Here is an 8100-nt window from a genome sequence, read left to right on the forward strand (position 1 = left end):
TCCTGTGGTGTCTCGGTCTGGTCTTTAAAGTTGGAGGGTCTCCATCCCGAGGGAAAGTTCTCCCTGAGAGCTTTTCAGGGGTAATAAGAGAACAATCTACAGACTTACACTTGAGGGTCAGTTTTATACTCTCTCTCTATGCTGAGACAGCATCTCGTATATCTCAGGCTGACCTCACAGTTATTGTGTAGGTGAAGATGACCTTGAAGGTGATGGGGCTTATACCACTAGGCCTGATTTATACTGTGTTGGAATTGGAGCCCTGGGCTTCATGCTAGGGAAGCATTCTAGGAACTGAGCCCTGCATCCTTTTTCTCCTCCATTTTCCTTCCTTCCTTCCTTCCTTCCTTCCTTCCTTCCTTCCTTCCTCCCTCCCTTCCTCCCTCTCTTCCTCCATTCTCTCCCTTCCTTTCTTCTTTCCTTCCTCCTTTTTTGTTGTATTTGTGTGTGCTGAGGATCAAACCAGAGCCTCTGTGTGCTAGGCAAGCATTGTGCCCCTGAGTTATGTTCCCAGCCAGAGTTTGCCTTTCAGTAACTGAATCCTTCATGCTACCAGCCTTGCAGTAATGCTAAGTCACAGCGATGTAGGAAGGATCACACTTCTGTCTGACATCTTAACAGCATTAAAAAAAATAAATTCCTTCTGCACTCAATTTTATATTGCTAATAGGACAAAATGTGAGCTATGCAATCTTCATAAGTCATAAGCAACAAAAAACACACTGGGACCATTTCACTAATATATGAATAGTACATGTAATAATCAGAAAAGATGGACGATTAGTCAAAAAATGGTCAAAACACATAACTGACATTACAAAAAGAAAGTAACAAAGATAGTTAGTGTTATGTCCATAACTGTGTTCCCCACATGCATATGTTGACATCCTAATTCCTCATTCCTCAGAATGTCACTGCATTCGGAGATTGGGCTTTTGAAGAAGTGGTTGTGAGATGAAGTAATTAGGGGGAACTTAATCCAATATACTGTTCCAAGAACAGTGCTTAGGGCATATATCTATGGAGGAAGGTCACATGAGGACAGAGCAAGGCAACTGCCAGTCAGGGAGGAGGGCTCAGGTGAAACACACAGGTTAGCACTTTAATCCTACACTCCTGGCCTACAGAATTATGAGAAAGTATAATTCTGTTCTTCAAGATATCAACTCTGTAGCATTTTATTACAACAGCCTTTAGTTTAGCAAACTAAACCAGCCAGCAGCTGTAAATACATTCAAATTAAACAATAATTTGAACACATACTGTCATGTATTTGTGTCATATTCTTGTGGGTGAGACTATTACTTGGTGTGTACATAGGAGAGCAGTTGGGGATTACAATAAAAAATTAATATAAAGCAGGGCACACCCTTAATCCCAGCACCAGGGAGGCTGAGGGAGGCAGAGTTTTGTGAGTTTGAGTCCAGACTGGTCGACATAGTGAAATCTAGGCCAGGTAGAGCCATAGAGTGAGACCCTGCCTCAAAACAGATTGCTATCTGCACCCCCTTCGATCAAACGATTTTACCACAAGCAGAAATTTTATGTGAAATACATTAAAATTTGCCAATGAAAAACAAGTGTGTCCATTCAAAAAAAAGTATGGAAAAATTCCTAGGATCGAGAAAGTGGGCTCTTAAAGAAAGGAAATGAAATAATGAAACATGTCAAAAGACAGTTGTCTATGGATGTCTACAGGATGACTATGACATAGGTGAAGAGTAGTGGTGGACAGGCTGGGGAGACAGCTCAGTGGGAATGGTGTTTGCTGCACAAACCTGAAAACTTAAATTTGTATTCCCAGTACCCATGTGACAGCCTGCTATTGTGGTGTTTATAGTCCCAGCACCAAGAAATGGAAACAAGAACCCTGGGGCCTCATGGGCCAGTCAGTCTGGACAATCAGGGAGCTCTAGGTTCATTGAGAAACTCTGCCTCAAAAATACAAGATGTAAAGTGTCTAAGAAGATCAATGTCAACCTCTGGCCTCTACCTGCACATACATGCCTCCCTATTTCTTATACATACACACATAGACATGTCATATATGTATGTGTACACACACCTATACACAGAGAGTAAAAGTAGTAGTGGAACAGTGCACACAGACTGGTTGCATTAATTTATAGCTACAGTGTCTTTTTTTTTTTTTTGCTAGTTTAGGATACAAAATAAGAGCACATTTCCATTTTTGGAAAGTTGAATTAATTTTAATGAGCATTACGTAAAGACACTGTGATGATTAACTTTGGTTGTCATTTTGATGGCATTTATAACCACTATAGAAAAGAAAAACCCTAGGCATGTCTTTGAGGGATTTTCTAAATTATATAAATTGAGGAAGGAAGACCTACACTCAAAGTGGATGTCACTATTCTGTGGGGGCGGGGTCCCCAGGGGAATAAGGAGAAAGAGAGCCAAACACCAGTCGTCCTCTCTCCTCTACTTCCTGACTGTGGATGCCATGTGACCAGTCATTTCTTTCTTGCTGCTATGTCTTTTCTATTGTGGTGGACTGTACCTGTCTAAAATTATCTATTATGTTTAACTGATTAGTCTATCAGAAAGCTTTAAAGATTTGTTTTAAGATTCTCAAAGTTTGAGAATTTATTGGCAAAAATCCCAGAAGAATATTTGGTAGCACACACGCATGTAAAATGGAGTAGCAAACCAAGATCACCCTAAAATAAAGTGTCTTGTCAGAGCCATTTAATTAAATGGGACGAATGTTCTGGAAACAAGTTTCTATTCCTTAAGCCTTGCCTCTTTGCAAACTGGATACCACTCGGAAGTCCAGCAGATAAAGTCTCTTAGCTTTAAGGCAAATAGGAACGAGTGGTTTTTGGGAGATGGTGTGAAATATTGCCAATTTTGAATGATGATCAGGAGACCATACAACTACAACAGGAACATGTGGGGAAGTAAATGCATACTCGGGCTTCATTGGTGATATGGTAAGTCTGACTGACTGTGGCAAATGCCCCTGTAAAATAATCTTTAGATAGAGATCAGTAAATGATTTACTTTGCTTGGGACAGTCTGGCTTATAAGGACTTTCCTAGTTTCAGAACTCAGACTTCCCAGTTCTTAAGTCTCCTGGAAAAGTTTAACTATTTATTCATTTATTCATTATTTCCACAAATTTTAAGAATCAAAAATGTGTGTCAATGTGCTCAATGAATCTCCACGGCTGTGATCCAGGCCACTCACATCCTTGAGAGCACCTGCCACAGGCTCCTAGTTCCTCTCTAAGGGAACTTGCATCTGGCCCTTCTCAGCGGCCCTGCTGAATGTCTGAGAGCCAACCACTGTTAACAATCAATGGCTGAGCAGGTGTCTGCACAGACGTAGGTCCCACTTACTTTCCTGATTCCCAACTCTCTGGCTTAACCTTATGTGGTCACTGTTGCGAGATTAACACTATTTCAGAAGCTACTTGATTCTCTATCCCTGCTTCTAACATGGTAGTGTTGATACTAATTCTTGAAGATCTGAGCGACGCTATGGCTTTGGTTTGGGTAAGGTTGTTCTTTTTCTGTTTTTCAAGCAACGTTTTTTGATGTCCGCTATTCTCTGCAAGTACTTAGCCCCACATGAAACTTGGCACTGTATGGAGTAACTCCCAAATCACGTACGTTTCATTCATCAAACGGATTTTAGATCTGTAAACTTGTGAGCTTGAAGGAAAACCCCCTTCAAAACACATTTCAGACTATGAATGTCATAAAGGCTTTTTCTAAAATAACACTAGGTCTTATCTAAGAGCTGCTGTTCCCAGGCCTTCCGCTCATCAATAGATTGTTTTTACTTAAAACACTTTGTTTTTTCCTAAAGATCCTTTCTGTTAATCTTCCAATATGGATGTTTAAATGACACTATATTCAGAACCATTTATTTGATAACATTTAGAATAACTTTGTACTTGCTGTGAGAAGGGAGGAATATCTTTTGGCACTATTCCCAATAATATTGTGGAAGTCTGTTTCTCTTTGCATATTTAACACAGCCTAAGCTAGAGAGGATAATAACTTGTAGAGGTGTTTTATATAGGAATGGCATTTCTTTACTTTATACTATTTGAGACCTCAGTGCTTCAAAATTATTAATTAATAGATGGATGCCATGTTATCAGCTGTCTTGGCCAATAACCGGCTTATAAAATCACAGAGCATAGTCTATACATCTCTTTTATCATGGATGTAAATGTTTTATAGAAGTTACTCATATTTCATAAAAATGAAGAATGCCTAATAAAGACACAGATTAAACATGTGTATAAATGTCTGGGAATAGACAGATGCACTAAGTCTTGACTCTTGGTTGGAATGGATGAGATCATTAGGATAAAGTTAAACTTGATAGTCAGTTAGTTACTCTCAGTGATGTTGACAGTTGAGTGTTCTTGCATCACCAGAGAGATCTGTCAGGAGATGATAATTGTTCAAAAATACTGAGGTGGTGAAGAACAGGCAAGATAGTGCCGAGGTCAGGTATGCTGGGTGGATGGTAAAAGTGAAGCCATCATATCTGCTTGACTGCGTGCTGATTTCACCATACACATCTCATCCTCTTTCTGGATTCACGGAGTATGTAAGTATATATGTATGTATGTATGTATGTATGTATGTATGTATGTATGTATAGACAGGGTCACTGTGCAGCTGTCCTGAAACTTGCTATGTAAATCAGGCTGGCCCTGAACTTCTGCCTGTCTTTGCCCCTGGAATGCCTGGATTAAAGCCATCTGTCTGACTTTTTTTTTTATTTCCTTCCTAGATATAATTACAATTTAGGTTGTGGGTTTTTGTTTGTTTTGTTTTGTTTCCTTCTTACTTGTTTCCTTTATTTTGATGTCCGTGAGAACAAAGAACACAGGTTTTGTTTTTTTAAGTTAGTGTTTGAATCTTTATAGAATTATTTAGAAAATGAAATTTTAGTACCTCACCCATGTGTGCCTAAAGTATCTTCTCTCTTGAGAGTGCCCAATGGTCCCTTGCTGCCCACACCTCTTCTCCAGCATCACAGGTTTCCTATCTTCTCCTTTTGTGGTTTGGCTTGCCTCAGACACAGACATTGCTGGGTATTTTCCCTTGGAGTCAGCCAAACAGTTGACAGAGGTCCTTTTAGGGAAAACACGTAAGCATTAAGGTACTGCAAGAAAAGGAAAAGAAAATGAAAGACTTGCTTTCCTGACACACACAGACCACCTGACTGTTGAAACCAGTCAAGAAAATAAACGACAGAGAAATCTACAGGCTCCAGAGAAGAGACCACGTGTGCTTTCTTTTGGAGAAATTATTTCACTTGGATTCTTATAGGGACCCGAGACCCCAGTTGGTTGTCTGCTTGGTACAAGCAAACAGAATTGAGTCCTTAAATGCCTTCTAATTTCAAATGAAGTTTCTCTATGGGAAGAATAACAGCTGAGACGCTGTGTTTTCTGTAGCCTGTACAAGAGTATTATCACATGGCAATCAATGGGGGTTTGTTTGTTCAAAATGCATCGACTACACAAAGGAGGAAAAAAGGGCTTACTTGAAAACGTCTCTACCAAGGATGACGTCATCTACCATCCATGTTCTGTCCTGCTGGCCTCACAGCTGAAGTTAGGCAGGAAGCTGAGAGAAGGTCTTCAGAAACATTAAGCAGCTGGGTCTCATCCAAAGCTCGCTTACCAGTGACGCAGTGCATCCCTAGACTACGGGGAGAGAGAGGAGAGGTCCTACCAGGTGTTCCCTCGGTGTGGGGTTTGAATATTGGGCGTACATGGGGGTTTAAGGAACATTGGCTCAAGGTTAGAGATTAGCTTCTTTTCAGTATTTTATTTAACAGCCTGAACACCTTTACCCATGGTTGGTGTTGGTATTCTGTCTAAGCCCCACCTCCACAGCTACCGGGCAACAGCCAGGTATGCCTGACTATAAAGGGAGCTACTTGCCCCCTCCTCACTCTCTTTGCTCTCTTTTCTTTTCTTCTTCTCTTCTCTTCTCTTCTCTTCTCTTCTCTTCTCTTCTCTTCTCTTCTCTTCTCTTCTGCTCTGCTCTGCTCTGCTCTGCTCTGCTCTGCTCTGCTCTGCTCTGCTCTCTTGCCCTCTTTCCCTTTGTCCCTTCTCTCCCCACCCCCTCCCCCTTCCCTCTAGGTACTCATGGCCCGCCTTTACTCTTCTTCTCTCCTACTCTCCTTCTCTCATTAAACCTTTCTTCGTGGAACCACGTTGGCTTGGTGTGGTCTGTCTAGACACGAGCTGAGATTTCAACTCCAACAGTTAGAATATTTAAGGCCTCGAGGGCTTAGGCTCAAAACTGATGAGAAAATCCAGAGGCTGGCTAGGGTCACAGTGTGGTCAAGACTTGTGAATTTCACTAAGGACATAGAAATCAGGCAGGGGTGAAGAGGCCTACATCTTCCTTGTCGTTTACCTCACTTAAGCATGCCACAGTGTGGCAGCTACCAGACTTTTCTTACTTTGGAATTTCTGATTCTTCCCCAAGTCCAACGAATAATTTGTTTGTATAATTCTAATCTTGGTAGGTATGTCACATTCGAATCTTTAAAATTCGTTGGGAAGATCAGTGCTGCTCACTGCCCTCATCAGAGAAGAAGATTCTTTTTGGCAGTGGGGGCACGGCAGTGGGTGTAAAGAGTCACACTGGTCAAAGTGTATAGAACCAGAGACTGTGGACCCAACATCTTTATCAACTCCTTCATCCAAGATGCGGGGAGCATCACAGAAGGGGTGGGAAGTTTGTAAGAGCCAGAGGCTGGGGAGGACCGCTGTGAAGCAGTGTTTTTTGGATACCATAGGGTCACTGGACTCAGGCACCCACCCACGCAGCTGTTGTTAATCAAGTCCGTTTACATTTCCAAAGGTGTGGGGGAGGGTTGGGGAGGGCTGGGGAGGCTTCCACCCAGGCTGAAAAGCTACAGGCTGTTTATGGCCACTGGGGGAGAATCATTTTTCTTCAAGGGTGTGGCTTGTGTTAGTTGCTAATGCTCCAGGGGATGGCCCCGTGCCTATACAGATTTCAGCAGCTTTAACGGGACTCCGTAGGTTGAAAACCAAACCAAACCAACCAACCAACCAATGAAAAAACAAAACAAAACTAAACAAAACCACATGAAGTTGGGGGGTCTGGGAAGAGTTGGAGTGGGCCGTAGGGGTCGATTCGATCAAAATATATAGTATACATGTATAAAATTCTTAAGATAAAAAAGGGCAAAACTTAACCCTGAAGCAACAGCTAAAAAATTCTGTTGGGATTTATAAGTAGCACTACAGCTTTGAGAAACTGTGGTTTCAGGCCCTGGAGTGGCTCCGAGGGTGAAAGCTGTTGCAGTGCAAGACCTGAATTTGATTCCTGGAACCCAGTTAAAGGGGAAGCCACTTAAAGGAGAAAAGAGAGGGTGCAAGTCCACAAAACTGTCTCCTGACCTCCACATTTGGTCGTGACAACCATGCACTGCTCCTCCCCCATTCCTTAGCGTGTGTGTGTGTGTGTGTGTGTGTGTGTGTGTGTGTGTGTGTGAGAGAGAGAGAGAGAGAGAGAGAGAGAGAGAGAACAGAGACAGAGACACAGCACAGAGAGACAGAGACACAGCACAGAGAGACAGAGACACAGCACAGAGAGACAGAGACACAAAAAGAATGAGAATTACTATGTATATTTTAAACGAGGCCTGGTTTCTTCCGGCTTGGAGACTACTTTCTTAGTTCATTATATTAAAGGAAAAACACAAGAACAGAGGTCCCATGGGACTGCATATCAATTGAAATTCAGCTGAGCACAGCCAAACAACGTGGGTCTGCAGTAGCAGGAGACCAAAATAATGTGACAGCAGGTGACTTTTCTAAAGAAGCTTACAGTGTGGGTTTAGCATAGAACTTCCTCACCATAAAGGAAAAGGAAAACAAAATGTTTTTCCTTCTAAAACAGCTGCGTAACTTGCTGGCTAAGCAAATGTTTTTCCCTATTGTAGTTCAGAAAGGGACAGCACTTGGAGGACTTGTCTCCCCTTAGCCCTTCCTTCCACCCTGGACTGTACCATTCATTCTTAGATTACAGGGTGATCAAAAGCAGAAATTAAGTTAGTACTTGTCAA

This window comes from Rattus norvegicus, chromosome 2, assembly GCF_021556685.1.
Source record: "Rattus norvegicus strain SHRSP/BbbUtx chromosome 2, alternate assembly SHRSP_T2T, whole genome shotgun sequence".
Classification (NCBI taxonomy): Eukaryota; Metazoa; Chordata; class Mammalia; order Rodentia; family Muridae; genus Rattus; species Rattus norvegicus.